General features: G+C 42.5%; 1 protein-coding gene across 2 annotated transcripts in view; it reads right to left on the reverse strand.

Moving 5' to 3' along the window:
- The window catches only part of LOC137436831 (nesprin-3), a 97,312-nt gene extending 86,175 nt beyond the window's left edge, over window positions 1–11,137 (reverse strand). The window contains exon 1 of one of the 2 annotated variants that reach the window (XM_068130984.2): window positions 10,719–11,137. The gene's annotated coding sequence lies outside the window, so the exon portion shown is untranslated. The remainder of the gene's footprint in view (window positions 1–10,718) is intronic. The other variant, XM_068130983.2, reaches the window with a different exon arrangement.
- Between the last annotated feature and the right edge of the window lie 3,428 nt (window positions 11,138–14,565).

Below are 14,565 nucleotides of genomic sequence, written 5' to 3' on the forward strand. Positions count from 1 at the left end.
AGGAGATCAGGACCTCAAGATGTGGCAGAAACAGAAAACGATCACATGTGTACTCCCCTCACCCCCAAATTAGTATATTTAAATTAAAATATGTATTATTGTTTAGTTTAATGACTACAAATCATACAACTTCATTTAAAGAATTGAATGATATTTGGGTAACATTTTTGTGGCCCACTCCAAAGCCTGAAACTTTGCCAGGAAGAGAAATATCAGACTGGAGTGACTAAGCAACGGTCAGCCAGCCACACCCGACAACAATGAGGAATACAACAACAACCACATTGAGAACCACACCGAGAACGACAATGACAACCACAACAAAAACCACAACGAGAATCACATCAACAACCACAATGAGAACCACACCGAGAATCACAACAAGAATCACAACGAGAACCACAAGAAGAACCACAACGAGAACCACAAGAAGAACCACAACAAGAACCACACCGAGAACGACAACAACAACCACAACGAGAACCACACCGAGAAACACAACAAGAACCACATCGAGAACCACACTGAGAACGACAATGAGAACCACAAGAACCACAATGAGAACCACACCGAGAATCACAACAAGAATCACAACAAGAACCACAACAAGAACCACATTGAGAACCACATTGAGAACCACACCGAGAATCACAACAAGAATCACAACGAGAACCACAACAAGAACCACAACAAGAACCACAACGAGAACCACAAGAAGAACCACAACAAGAACCACAACAAGAACCACAACAAGAACCACAACAAGAACCACAACAAGAACCACACCGAGAACGACGACAACAACAACCACATTGAGAACCACACCGAGAACGACAACAACCACATTGAGAACCACACCGAGAACGACAATGACAACCACAACAACAACCACAACGAGAATCACAACAACAACCACAATGAGAACCACACCGAGAATCACAACAAGAACCACAACAAGAACCACAACAAGAACCACACCGAGAACGACGACAACAACAACCACATTGAGAACCACACCGAGAACGACAACAACCACATTGAGAACCACACCGAGAACGACAATGACAACCACAACAACAACCACAACGAGAATCACAACAACAACCACAATGAGAACCACAACAAGAACCACAACAAGAACCACACCGAGAACGACAACAACCACAACGAGAACCACACCGAGAAACACAACAAGAACCACATCGAGAACCACACCGAGAACGACAATGAGAACCACAAGGAGAACCACACCGAGAATCACAACAAGAATCACAACAAGAACCACAACAAGAACCACATTGAGAACCACAATGAGAACCACATTGAGAACCACATTGAGAACCACAACAAGAACCACAATGAGAACCACACCGAGAATCACACCGAGAATCACAACGAGAACCACAACAACAACCACAACAACAACCACACCGAGAAACACAGGAACCACAACGAGAACCACACCAAGAAACACAAGAACCACACCGAGAAACAACAAAAACCACAACAAGAACCACAACCACAAACGGTGATATATGTCATTAAATTGACAATAAAAGTCCCAGGTTGGTAATAAGATTTATCTGCCTCCAGTGCACACACTGTACCAAAGTGATGTCACAGGAGTCACAGCCGGTGTAGTTTAGCCACAATCTGACATTTTCTAATTTATATAATCTGATTATATGATCCATTATCATACCCAATACTCAAAGTTTTAAGTCCTCCTGTACCATCCATCATTTTGGATTCGACATGAGCAGTAACCATGAGAAAAGAAAAGTCACCATTTCCAAAGTTAACTTGTTTCGAGCTGACATGCAACATCAATAACCTGTTATATTAACCATTGCCATACTACTTGAAAAGTACTCGTGTACTCAGACGTCACACACGTGCTCACATATTGTGGTTTTGCAGACAATCCCTGGAACTCTGCTTGCCGGAGTGAAAAATAAGAGCACATGTGGTAAAGGAAGGAGTTAGGAGATTTGAAACACATTTGCAGACGGAATAAATAGATGGGCATTGCCCATTTTTACTAAAAATTTGGCAACAGAATGATTACAATGAATTGTACATTTCACTTTGCAAAACTGCCAAGGTGAAATGAAATATTGTATGTAGTACTTGGTTACATGAAACTGTTATCGATAAATTGAATAATTGTTACATACAAGCATTATAATATGTACATACATTGCAATACAACAGTCACATAAATGCATTATGATACAACAGCACGTACAGTAGTTACATAAATACAGAAAGAAAATCCACCAATAGTTACATACATGCATTAAAACACAAAAGTCATAATACATAAATTATAATACAGCAATAATTACATAAATGTATTATAATACAATAGTTATGCTGGCTGGATGGATTGTGCGATTCATCAAAGCGTGTGCCAACTGTCAGATGGACATTAAGCGGTGATATGATGGATATTAAGCACCATGTCTGCTGGCAGTAGTTGGTGTGCATCAAAGATCCCACAGTGTCTTTCACAAAGAGCAGGAGAGCTATTGCTAGTACCCTGAACAAATTCCAAATTCTTGCCCTAACCTACAGGGGCACTGCACGGTAGGACCACTACCCCATCCCTCCCACTACTCACAGCCATTTGCTGCATACTTAAGAAGAGATGAGTTACATGCATAAAAATACAACAATATATATATATAGTCACGTGAAAAAGTAAGTACACCCCATGTAAAGTTTTGACTTTTTCAACATATTTCAACATACAGCTATTTGATCTTCATTTCACCAATATTGATAGATAAAGGTGATATAATATAACAAATATCATGAAACATTTACATTTTGTAGTCCATTGTATAATTTAAATAAACATAAATGCAAATTTCACATGTGGAAAAAGTAAGTACACCCCTACATTTATCACAACTTCAAATACCTTCTCTTTTTTTTTTTCTTTTTTTTTTTTTGTATACAAGATCGAGGCTCGTGAAAGAGCTAACATTTATTACACAGAAAGACAAACCGACACATAAAACATACAACATGGGGAGCGGTAGACAAGATGGGGAGAGAAGGGGAAGGACACAAACACAACATTTGAGAGCAGGGACCGAGAAACATCGAGACATCAAGAGATCTGTGGGAGGGAGCGGGCTTTGGGGGGGGGGGCATGGGAAGGGGGGTGGGAGAGGTATAAAACATGGACACTGCCAGGACTTCCAGGAAAGAAGTTGGAATTTCAAACAAGGTGGATCTGGGGTGAATTAGCGGGGGTAGAAAAGATCAAGGTTTTGGATGGGGGAAGATAAGAGATGGTGGTGAACACCTGTTTTAAACAGAACAGCTGTTTCTTTAAGCATTAACGGAGACGGTGACTTTTTGCGGATGAAGAGGGACGTTCACTGCAGGCTCATTCTTTTCCCTGCAGTAATTCGAATTAAAAACGAATACAATTTATGGATTTAATTATGGAAACTTCCAATGAATTTAAACTAAATCCACTTCAAAAATTGCTACACATTTGATTTTATTAACATGAACACAGTAATAAGTATTTTCAACGACTAAGACATGGTTGCATAAAGCATCCTTAAGGAAAAAGTTAAGGATTTCCTTATCTTTTCCTTTAAGGACATCCTTAAGTTGAGGATGCTTGCATATATGAATATCAGAAAAAGGTTTCCCTTAAATCCACCCTTAAAGTGAAGGGAACCCCTCACTGTCATCAGCTTTTCTCCACCAATTAGAAGCAAACTTTAATAAGTTATGGAGTATTATACATTGTAAGAATGGTCATGATTCTTTGTTTAGGTTGACTTTAGTTTAAATTCATTTGCACACATGTACAGTCGCGTGAAAAAGTAAGTACACCCCATGTAAAGTTTTGACTTTCTCAACATATTTCAACATACAGCTATTTGATCTTCATTTCAACAATATTGACAGATAAAGGTGACATAATATAACAAATATCATGAAACATTTACATTTTGTAGTCCATTGTATAATTTTAAAAAACATAAATGCAAATTTCGCATGTGGATAAAGTAAGTACACCCCGACATTTATCACTACTTCAAATACCTAAAATTAGAATGAGGTGCACCAGCTCAGGTGCAAATGATTAGAACATCGTTAGAGAGGATCTTGGAGGAACCTGTCTTATTTAAACCTCAGATAATTAGTTTGGTTTTCTCTTTGTTGTTGAAGTGTGTGGCGTCACCATGCCGAGATCAAAAGAGCTCTCTGAGGCCTTCAGAAAGAAGGTTATAGATGCCTACGAGTCTGGGAAGGGATTTAAAAAGATCTCCAAACAATTTGAAATCAATCATTCGACTGTCCGGAAGATCATCTGCAAGTGGAGAAGATTCCAAACAACTGCCAACTTGTTCAGGCCAGGCCGCCCCAGCAAGTTCAACCCGAGAGCAGACCGCGAGATGCTGAAAGAAGTCTCTAAGAACCGCAGAATGTCATCACGGGACCTACAGGTAGCTCTTGCCACTGTTGATGTCAAAGTGCACGAGTCTACCATTAGAAAGAGAGTGCACAAATTTGATCTACGTGGGAGGTGTGCCAGGAGGAAACCTTTGCTGTACAGAAAGAACATCAGGGCAAGACTAAAGTTTGCCAATGACACCTCTGCAAAGACCAGCACTTCTGGAACAATGTGCTCTGGACAGATGAGTCAAAGGTAGAGCTATTTGGCCACAGTACCAGAAGACATGTTTGGCGAAAACCAAAGACAGCATTTGACCACAAGAACCTGATACCAACTGTAAAGCATGGTGGTGGAAATATTATGGTTTGGGGCAGCTTTGCTGCATCAGGGCCTGGGCAGCTCACCATCATAGAATCCACTATGAATTCTTCCTTGTACCAGAGGGTGCTTGAGGATAATGTGAGGCCATCTCTCGCAAAGTTGAAGCTCAACCGAAGGTAGACCTTGGAACATGACAATGACCCTAAACATACCAGTAAATCCACCGAGGAATGGCTGAAAAGAAAGAAATGGAGGGTTCTGGAATGCAAATGGATTAGAATGAATGAATGGATTAGAATTAGAATGGAATGGATTAGAATCAGGTGCAAATGATGAGAACATCGTTAGAGAGGATCTTGGAGGAACCTGTCTTATTCAAACCTCAGATATTTAGTTTGGTTTGCTCTTTGTTGCTGAAGTGTGCGGTGTCACCATGCCTAGATCAAAAGAGCTCTCTGAGGCCTTCAGAAATAAGGTGAAAGATGCCTACGAGTCTGGGAAGGGATTTAAAAAGATCTCCAAACAATTTGAAATCAATCATTCGACTGTCCGGAAGATCATCTACAAGTGGAGAAGATTCCAAAAAACTGCCAACTTGTTCAGGCCGGGCCGCCCCAGCAAGTTCAGCTGGAGAGCAGACCGCAAGATGCTGAAATAAGTCTCGAAGAACCCCAGAATGTCATCACGGGACCTATAGGTAGCTCTTGCCACTGTTGATGTCAAAGTGCACGAGTCTACCATTAGAAAGAGGCTGCACAAATTTGATCTACATGGGAGGTGTGCCAGGAGGAAAACTTTGCTGTCCAGAAAGAAGAAAAGGGCAACACTAAAGTTTGCCAATGAACACCTAGGCAAAGACCAGCACTTCTGGAACAATGTGCCCTGGACAGATGTCAAAGGTAGAGCTATTTGGCCACAGTATCAGAAGACATGTTTGGCGAAAACCAAAGACAGCATTTGACCACAAGAACCTGATACCAACTGTAAAGCATGGTGGTGGAAATATTATGGTTTGCGGCAGCTTTGCTGCATCAGGGCCTGGGCAGCTCACCATCATAAAATCCACTGTGAATTCTTCATTGTATCAGAGGGTGCTTGAGGATAATGTGAGGCCATCTGTCGGAAAGTTGAAGCTCAACCAAAGGTGGACCTTGCAACATGACAATGACCCTAAACATACCAGTAAATCCACCAAGGAATGGCTGAAAAGAAAGAAATGGAGGGTTCTGGAATGGCGGTCAAAGCCCGGATCTAAATCCCATCGAGATGTTGTGGGGGGATTTGAAACGAGCTGTGCATGCAAGAAACCCCTCAAACATCGCACAGCTGAAATAATTCTGCATGGAGGAGTGGGCAAAAATTTCTCCCAGTCGATGTCAGAGAGTGGTAGACAGTTATAAGAAACGCCTACTTGAGGTTGTTTCTGCCAAAGGGGGCAATACCACCTACTAGAGCCAAGGGTGTACTTACTTTTTCCACATGCGAAATTTGCATTTATGTTTATTTAAATTATACAATGGACTGCAAAATGTAAATGTTCCATGATATTTGTTATATTATATCACCTTTATCTATCAATATTGTTGAAATGAAGATGAAATTCAGAATCATTGGAATCTCCCGCGATGAAGCTAACTCCAAGGGCGTCTCACTCACTCACCGCAGGCAGGTTGGTGGTCTTTCCGTCTTCTACCGACTCCTCTCTGGCCTTGCCCCCCCAGCTCTCTCTGGGCTCTGTCCCGCAAATATTCCTACAGGTCGCACAAGATCTGCCTGCAACCCTCTTATGGTCAAACTGCCAAAATCAAGACTCTCTGCTCACCTTCACTCCTTCATTCCTCTTTTCTCCCGCCTCTGGAACAAACTCCCTCACTCTCTTCAATCCCACTCCACCCTCCAGATCTTTAAAACAGCTGTTCACCACCATCTCTTATCTTCCCCCATCCAAAACCTTGATCTTTTCTACCCTCGCTAATTTCACCCCAATTCCACTTTTTTGAAATACCAACTTCTGTCCTGGAAGTCCTTGGTGTCCTTGTGTTTTATACTTCTCCCTCCCCCCCCCCTTCCCACGCCTCCGCCCCCCAAGCCCTCTCCCTTCCACACATCTCCCTGCTCTCAAATGTTGTGTTTGTGTGCTTCCCCTTCTCTCCCCATCTTGTTTTTCCGCTCCCTCTTTTTATATATTTTGTTTGTCTGGTTGATTTGTTTGTGAAGTAAATGTTAGCTCTTTCACGAGCCTCGATTCAGTATACAAAAAAAAAAAAATAGCTGTATGTTGAAATATGTTGAAAAAGTCAAAACTTTACATGGGGTGTACTTACTTTTTCACGTGACTGTATATATGTATATAACTATATATATTTGTTACGTTTGTGGGGGGTAGGCAATGCAATACCTTAGTCCAGGTAGAAGTGTATAGATTACCATGCTCCGTATGTCACGATGAGGAAGAAGAACCCCCATGTCCCATAAGTAGGGAATCTGTTTAGACCTTATGTCGTGTAAGAGTGCATCTTTGTTCCCATGAGGAGGGGTGGGGTTATGTTAATTAGTTAGGGATTAATGGTAAATCCCCTGTATGTAATTGCTTCTGTTATTTCCCCTCTGTTCCTTTTGACAATACAGCACACACACAGTGAAGCAAGATAATTAATAACAATAAATAAAAGTAAGCGGACCTAGGACATTATTCAACTACCGCTGGTCCCACGGTCACCACATCACAGCGTCGGGCGGGCGGGTCTGTGGGGCCACACCCCGGGGAGCAGTGATTGGTTAGGACGGTCATGACATGAGGAACATGGACTCGCTGGTTGGAGCAGGCACGGGCGGCGTCGGATGACGTGGGAGCAGTGCAAACAAAAGAACGGTGTACCCGACCTTTTCTCTCTCGGCATCGGGATTTCACAGCGAACGGTCGTAGTTACGCCTCGCTTGAGCTGGGACCTTGAAAGTGAACGGCTGGATATACAGCGCGCTTACACGTGGGACATTCAAACAAGCAGACCTGGACATCTACTCTTCTTGCGCCAGGGACATTGGAGTCGGCATTATATATCCCTAGCTTAAGGTTTTGACGATCGTCGGGAGGGGCGGTCGCGGCTCGTGGCCCCTGGTTTTCATCGGTTCGAGTGAACAGTTCGTGATAAGATTTTGCCGCGTTGTCCTCTCCGTGGTTCGTCGGTACTGGCTGTGCATCGTCTGGGTGCTGTGTGGAGCAGACGGCGAGTGGAACAGGCGCGGCCTGCTCACTTCGCACTCGGCGGCTGGAGGAGCGGACTGCGCACCGAGGCCAAGTTCCCGCTCGCAGGCTGTGCAGCCAGGTGTTTTCCCACGCAAGGACGGAGGGCCTGTGACGATCCGGGACGAACGAGGGGACCAGAGCTAAGTATGCACGACATTTTGTTACTTTCATTTATTTTTTCCCCTTGTGTGTATTTGAGTCCGTATGGAGGGTCCCTCATTTATGATTTTATATTTTGTCGTGCATTCTTTTGTTACCACCATTTCTTTCAATAAAGCTGGTATTGTTGTACATTTTAATTATGTGTCGGTTTGAGTTAATTATCGCAGGTTCGAAGACGTCCAGTGGGGTCCGTTCGGCTGTCCGTCTCTTTGGAGGATTATAATCCCTAGAAACACGACAATATTATATATATATATATATATATATACATATATATATATATACGTGTGTGTGTGTGTGTGTGTGTGTGTGTGTGTGTGTGTGTGTGTGTGTGTGTGTGTGTGTGTGTGTGTGTGTGTGTGCATATACTCTCACATTATTATATATTCATTATACATACAGTATTTGTATATTAAAATATTTTTAAAACCACAGCGGTTTTCCATAGACTGTGCGCACCTTTTTAACGCATCTCGTAGAGTTTTGAGACATGCCTAACAATCAATATACATGAATATGTAATGCATTGTTGCTATTATTTCTTCCGACAGTATCATAAATTACACACATCATACATCTTGTACCATCATGTACATTCATCTGTGTGCATGGAATCATTTCCAATCCGTGTGCAGCACATGATCCGTATTGCAGTGATGGTTGTGGAACAAAGAGGAAGCATTGAAAAAGGGAGTTTTGGCACCCAAAGTACATCAAACAAGAAAGCAGTAACACCGCCACCCTGATGGGAATGCAACCATATCTACTGCACCCTGCACTTATTCACAAATATATACTGCACCAGCAACAGCACCCACATCTACTGCAAGATCTACTGCACAGACATCTACAGCACTGACATCTACAGCCCATTCTACTGCACAATCTACTGGACCCACATCGACTGCACCATCTACAGCTCTGACATCTACAGCACATTCTACTGCACAATCTACTGGACCCACATCGACTGCACCATCTACAGCTTTGACATCTACAGCAAAATCTAGTGCACAATCTACAGCACTGACATCTACAGCACTGACATCTACAGCACTGACATCTACAGCACTATCTACTGCATGGACATCTACAGCACAGCACAATCTACTGCACAGACATCTACAGCACAGCACAATCTAATGCACAGACATCTACAGCACAGCACAATCTAATGCACAGACATGTACAGCACAGCACAATCTACTACACCATCTACAGCTCAAACATCTACAGCACAGCACAATCTACTGCACTGACATCTACTGCACAATATACTGCACAATATACTGCACCATCTACAGCTCTAACATCTACAGCACAGCACAATCTACTGCACTGACATCTACTGCACAATATACTGCACAATATACTGCACCATCTACAGCTCTAACATCTACAGCACAGCACAATCTACTGCACAGCACAACCTACTGCACAGCACAATCTAATGCACAGCACAATCTAATGCACAGCACAATCTAATGCACAGACATCTACAGCACAATCTACTGCACAGACATCTACTGCACAGACATCTACTGCACAGACATCTACTGCACAGACATCTACTGCACAGACATCTACTGCACAGCACAATCTAATGCACAGACATCTACTGCACAGCACAATCTAATGCACAGACATATACTGCACAGCACAATCTAATGCACAGACATGTACAGCACAGCACAATCTAATGCACAGACATCTACAGCACAGCACAATCTAATGCACAGACATCTACAGCACAATCTACTGCACAGACATCTACTGCACAGCACAATCTAATGCACAGACCTCTACAGCACAGCACAATCTAATGCACAGACCTCTACAGCACAGCACAATCTAATGCACAGACCTCTACAGCACAGCACAATCTAATGCACAGACATGTACAGCACAGCACAATATAATGCACAGACATGTACAGCACAGCACAATCTAATGCACAGACATGTATAGCACAGCACAATCTACTGCACAATCTACTGCACAAAACATGTAGTGCTGTCTGCACAAACGTATATCGCAACGGGCTGTTAGAGTTTTGTTTTGTTGTAATTCGCACACGGACATCAATCCACGAATTAACCTGAAATGAAATATCTGATTGTTCCGTCCATGACGAATCGATTAATACACGACGGACAATTCCGGCTTCTTGGAACAAAAGTATCGAATGACATTTTGGACAAATTTTGACAGTTTTTCCCTCGAAATGAACGATAAATCAGAATTACAATTTATCCTCTAAATTCATAAATTGCATTATTATTATTGTTATTGTTATTATCGAATGTGTGGGGTGTGATATTGCATTATCTTATCTATGCGGACGATCTATGTCACACGGGCCCCACGTGATCCCATAAGGACGTACAAAAAGCAGACAAATCGACAAATCCGTTACGTACAAAACGTCTTCCTTTATCATGTTTCGAACAAAAGGACCCGGGGACAGTGACAGCTCGACACGCGCCACGGGGTCGGGGTCGGGGACGGGGACGGGGACGGGAACGGGAACGGGGACGGGGACGGGGACAGACAGCGCACCTTGTACAATGTCCCAGCAGGCGAGGACAGACGTGTGGACAGAAACGCCCAACGGTCGATGGTGAAATATGGACCCGGCGGTGTGTGTCGGGTTACGTAGCGACGCCTCCGAGCTTCGCGTCACGACGCGGACCAAGCTATCTCACACTGTACATGGGTACACTGTACACTGATTGACTAACGCTACACGTGCTACTTGCTACACCTCACTCTACTGTATCTATACGCTACAATATACTTTATACACGTTACACGGCACGATTAACGTACACTGTACGCGACACCATTAACGTACACAGTACAGTAAGGCAACTCCGCACTTGATTGCTTTATAAAAATTACTATCGAGTGCACGGGTCGTGAGACTCAAAATGGGCGCGAAGTTCTGCTGGCAGCGGGGAAAGTGAGTAGCAGGAAGGAAATGGAAGTTTGATGAGGTGCCAACTGCCAACGGATTGCAGGAGACTGGAGAATGACTGTATTGAACTTGTTTGAGAAAGGGGGCGGGGTTGTGCTGTGGGGCTAGACTAGAGGCGGGGCTAACGTGACGTCAAAAAGTGGCGGGAGATGAAATTTTAAAATAATACCGTGGGAGTATTTCCATCTTGATGGGTTTCCCGCGCTAAATATCGTGGGGATGTTGGTTGAATCAGTAAACCTGATGGTATTTCAACGATAAACCCCAGCATTTCAGGGTCGTGTAATCATTATGACGTTGTAACAGTAGCTGAAAGCCCGGGAATGATGGAGACACGCTCGTTCAGTGAGCGGCTATGATGGAACTATTTTATTATACATACGTCACAGGAACGCGTCATCAGTTCATCATTAGCATATGTCGGAGATGGACTTCCATAACATCTCCCCCAACAAATCAGCCTGAAAGGCTTGAAACCCCCAATTACTCATAATCAGAACAAAGCACAACAAAATGTTTAATAAATGGTTTATATTTCTAAAGTATCAAACTAGACCACATATCAGAACAAAAACCGAACCAAACTTTAAAGCAAACTGAGCAAACTGAGACATTAGTATTTGGTATAAATGATCCAGGGCATTATTCTGGCCCAAAACCTCTTTCTCGCTTTAATTAAAGATCAAGTCTTTCAACTAACTTAACTTTTCTGCCAGAGCGAGTTTTATACTCGACAGATTTCTCAGCGCCTTCAGTTCCAATATCAATTGGAGTTTCATCCTCGGACTCTTCAGGAACATCTTCTGAGCATGGCAACGCGGAAGATGAAGAAGCATCAGGTTTGAGGTGGCGTCTGTTCCTTTTAAGAACTTTGTCACCAATCCGTATACCACACGAGCGAGGAGTTTTGGGTGTTCGACTCGACGGATTTATGGAAAAAAGCCATGGATAAGCTTCGAGGTGCATTTTTGGGTAAAAGTTGGGAACCTCACTTTTTAACATAATTAGGGAATGCTGAATTCGAGTAACCCGGTTCCCAAGCCGAATTTTTTAGTTTTTGACCTTCTAATTACACAAACAAAATGGCCGCCAAATTGCCATTTTTGGACAATTTCTTTGAACAAGCATTTATACATCATGTATACACAAAGAATTAAGTTAAGCACCCCTACACAAAGAATTAAGTTAAGCACCCCCTAATATATATTCTTTGTGTATATGTATACATTGGCATATATTCTAAGGTATGTGAGATCAAATAATGATTGGTATGACATTAGCAATTATCCATTGATGAAATGCAGATGAGTGCACTCATCTGTGACGCCCATCGCTCGTGCAGCACGTGTTATCATCCACGTGGTCGTGATTGACGCAAAGATCGCTAGAGGTCTTCTCAGAACAATGACTGTACGTTAGAAAACATAAACGTCATCCACACTGTCCGTGATGGACCTATAGCTCCATACTTAAATTGAGGTGAAAATATGCCTAAAATTCCCAAAAAATTTCACCTTAAATTATTCAGAATAAAATATTGAAAACGGCATGATTGTTATGTTTTTATGTGACCATAATATCACTTCTCCAGAAAATATAGCAATATCATGGGTATATTACACTGTTTTGACGACAACAAACTTGTAATGTGCGAGGTTGTAAAAAAACGGGGGGGGGGTGCTTAACTTAATTCTTTGTGTATATATACATGCAGCTCTTTTACTTTAACTTGACAACTTTTACCCCAAAATTCACCTAGAAGCTTATACATGGCTTTTTTCATAAATCCGTCTCGTCTATATTATGGTTGGCGACATTGAAAGAGACATTCAAACGGATATTGAAATTGGACATGATAATATGGGAAATGGTTTTAATAAGACAATGTTTCATTCAACCATTTATTCTAAAATGAAGTATACATGGCCATGAAGCACAAACATTCAGGAATGTCACACATGTTGTTTTGCCAAACTACATCAAATGCATACAAGGGGTCTGATCATCACTCTGTTGCTGACAGGCACACACTGATGTGCACTAATTTGCCCAAATGTGAAAAAGCAGTATCATTGTTGGCCCCGCCCCCTCAAGTGGGGTCAAAAGGTCAAATACCAAAAAAAATGCAATTCCGGGCACATTTTCAAACATTTTTATTAAACTTTGTATATGCAACCGACATTGGGGGACACATGAAATAGTAACAATTTTTTTATTTGACACTGTTTTCATAACCCAGGGGTGGGGACTTAGGGTTACAGAGGTCAAAACAGGAAAATCATTTTAAACCTAAATTTGATATTGGATCATTCTTGGTGAAACTTTTTTTTTTTTTGTATACAAGGTCGAGGCTCGTGTAAGAGCTAACTTTGATCACAAAAAAGACAAACTGACACATAAAACATAAAACATATGATAAAGAGAGTGGGAGAACAAGATGATGGAGAGCAGGGACATCGGGAGATCTGTTGGAGGGAGAGGGTTTGGGGGGAGGAGGCATGGGAATGGGGGGGGGGGAGGAGGCATGGGAAAGGGGGGGGGGGAGTTCAACTTCCACTTTTTGCCATCTTTCAACTTTGCCTTAGGTGGGAAGCATGGGGATTAGCGATGGCACGCCATGAACTCTGCTCTAGTTGGTACTTTACTATTAACATATACAGTGCATTCAGAAAGTATTCAGACCCCTTCACTTTTTTCACATTTTGTTATGTTGCAGCCTTATGCTAAAATCGTTTAAATTCATTTTTTCCCTCATCAATCTACACTCAATACCCCATAATGACAAAGAGAAAACAGGATTTTAAAAAGTTTTGCAAATTTATTAAAAGCAAAAACGGAAATATCACATTGACATAAGTATTCAGACCCTTTGCTATGACACTTGAAATTTAGCTCAGGTGCCTCCCATTTCTCGTGATCATCTTTGAGATGTTTCTACACCTTGATTGGAGTCCACCTGTGGTAAATTCAATTGATTGGACATGATTTGGAAAGGCACACACCTGTGTATATAAGGTCTCACAGCTGACAATGCATATCAGAGCAAAACCCAAGCCATGAGGACGAAGGAACTGCCTGCAGAGCTCAGAGACAGGATTGTGTCGAGGCACAGAATTGGGGAAGCCTACAGAAAAATTCTGCTGCATTGAAGGTTCCCAAGAGCACAGTGGCCTCCATAATTCTTAAATGGAAGATGTTTGGAACAACCAGGACTCTTCCGAGAGCTGGCCGCCCGGCCAAACTGAGCAATCGGGGGAGAAGGGCCTTGGCAAGAGAGGTGACCAAGAACCCGATGGTCACTCTGGCTGAGCTCCTGAGATCCTGTGTGGAGATGGGAGAAACTTCCAGAAGGACAACCATCACTGCAGAGTGGCCAGACAGAAGCCTCTCCTAAGTGAAAGACACATGAAAGCCCGCTAAGAGTTTGCA

This window comes from Myxine glutinosa, chromosome 11 (genome assembly GCF_964187855.1).
Source record: "Myxine glutinosa chromosome 11, kmMyxGlut1.1, whole genome shotgun sequence".
In the NCBI taxonomy this organism is placed as follows: domain Eukaryota; kingdom Metazoa; phylum Chordata; class Myxini; order Myxiniformes; family Myxinidae; genus Myxine; species Myxine glutinosa.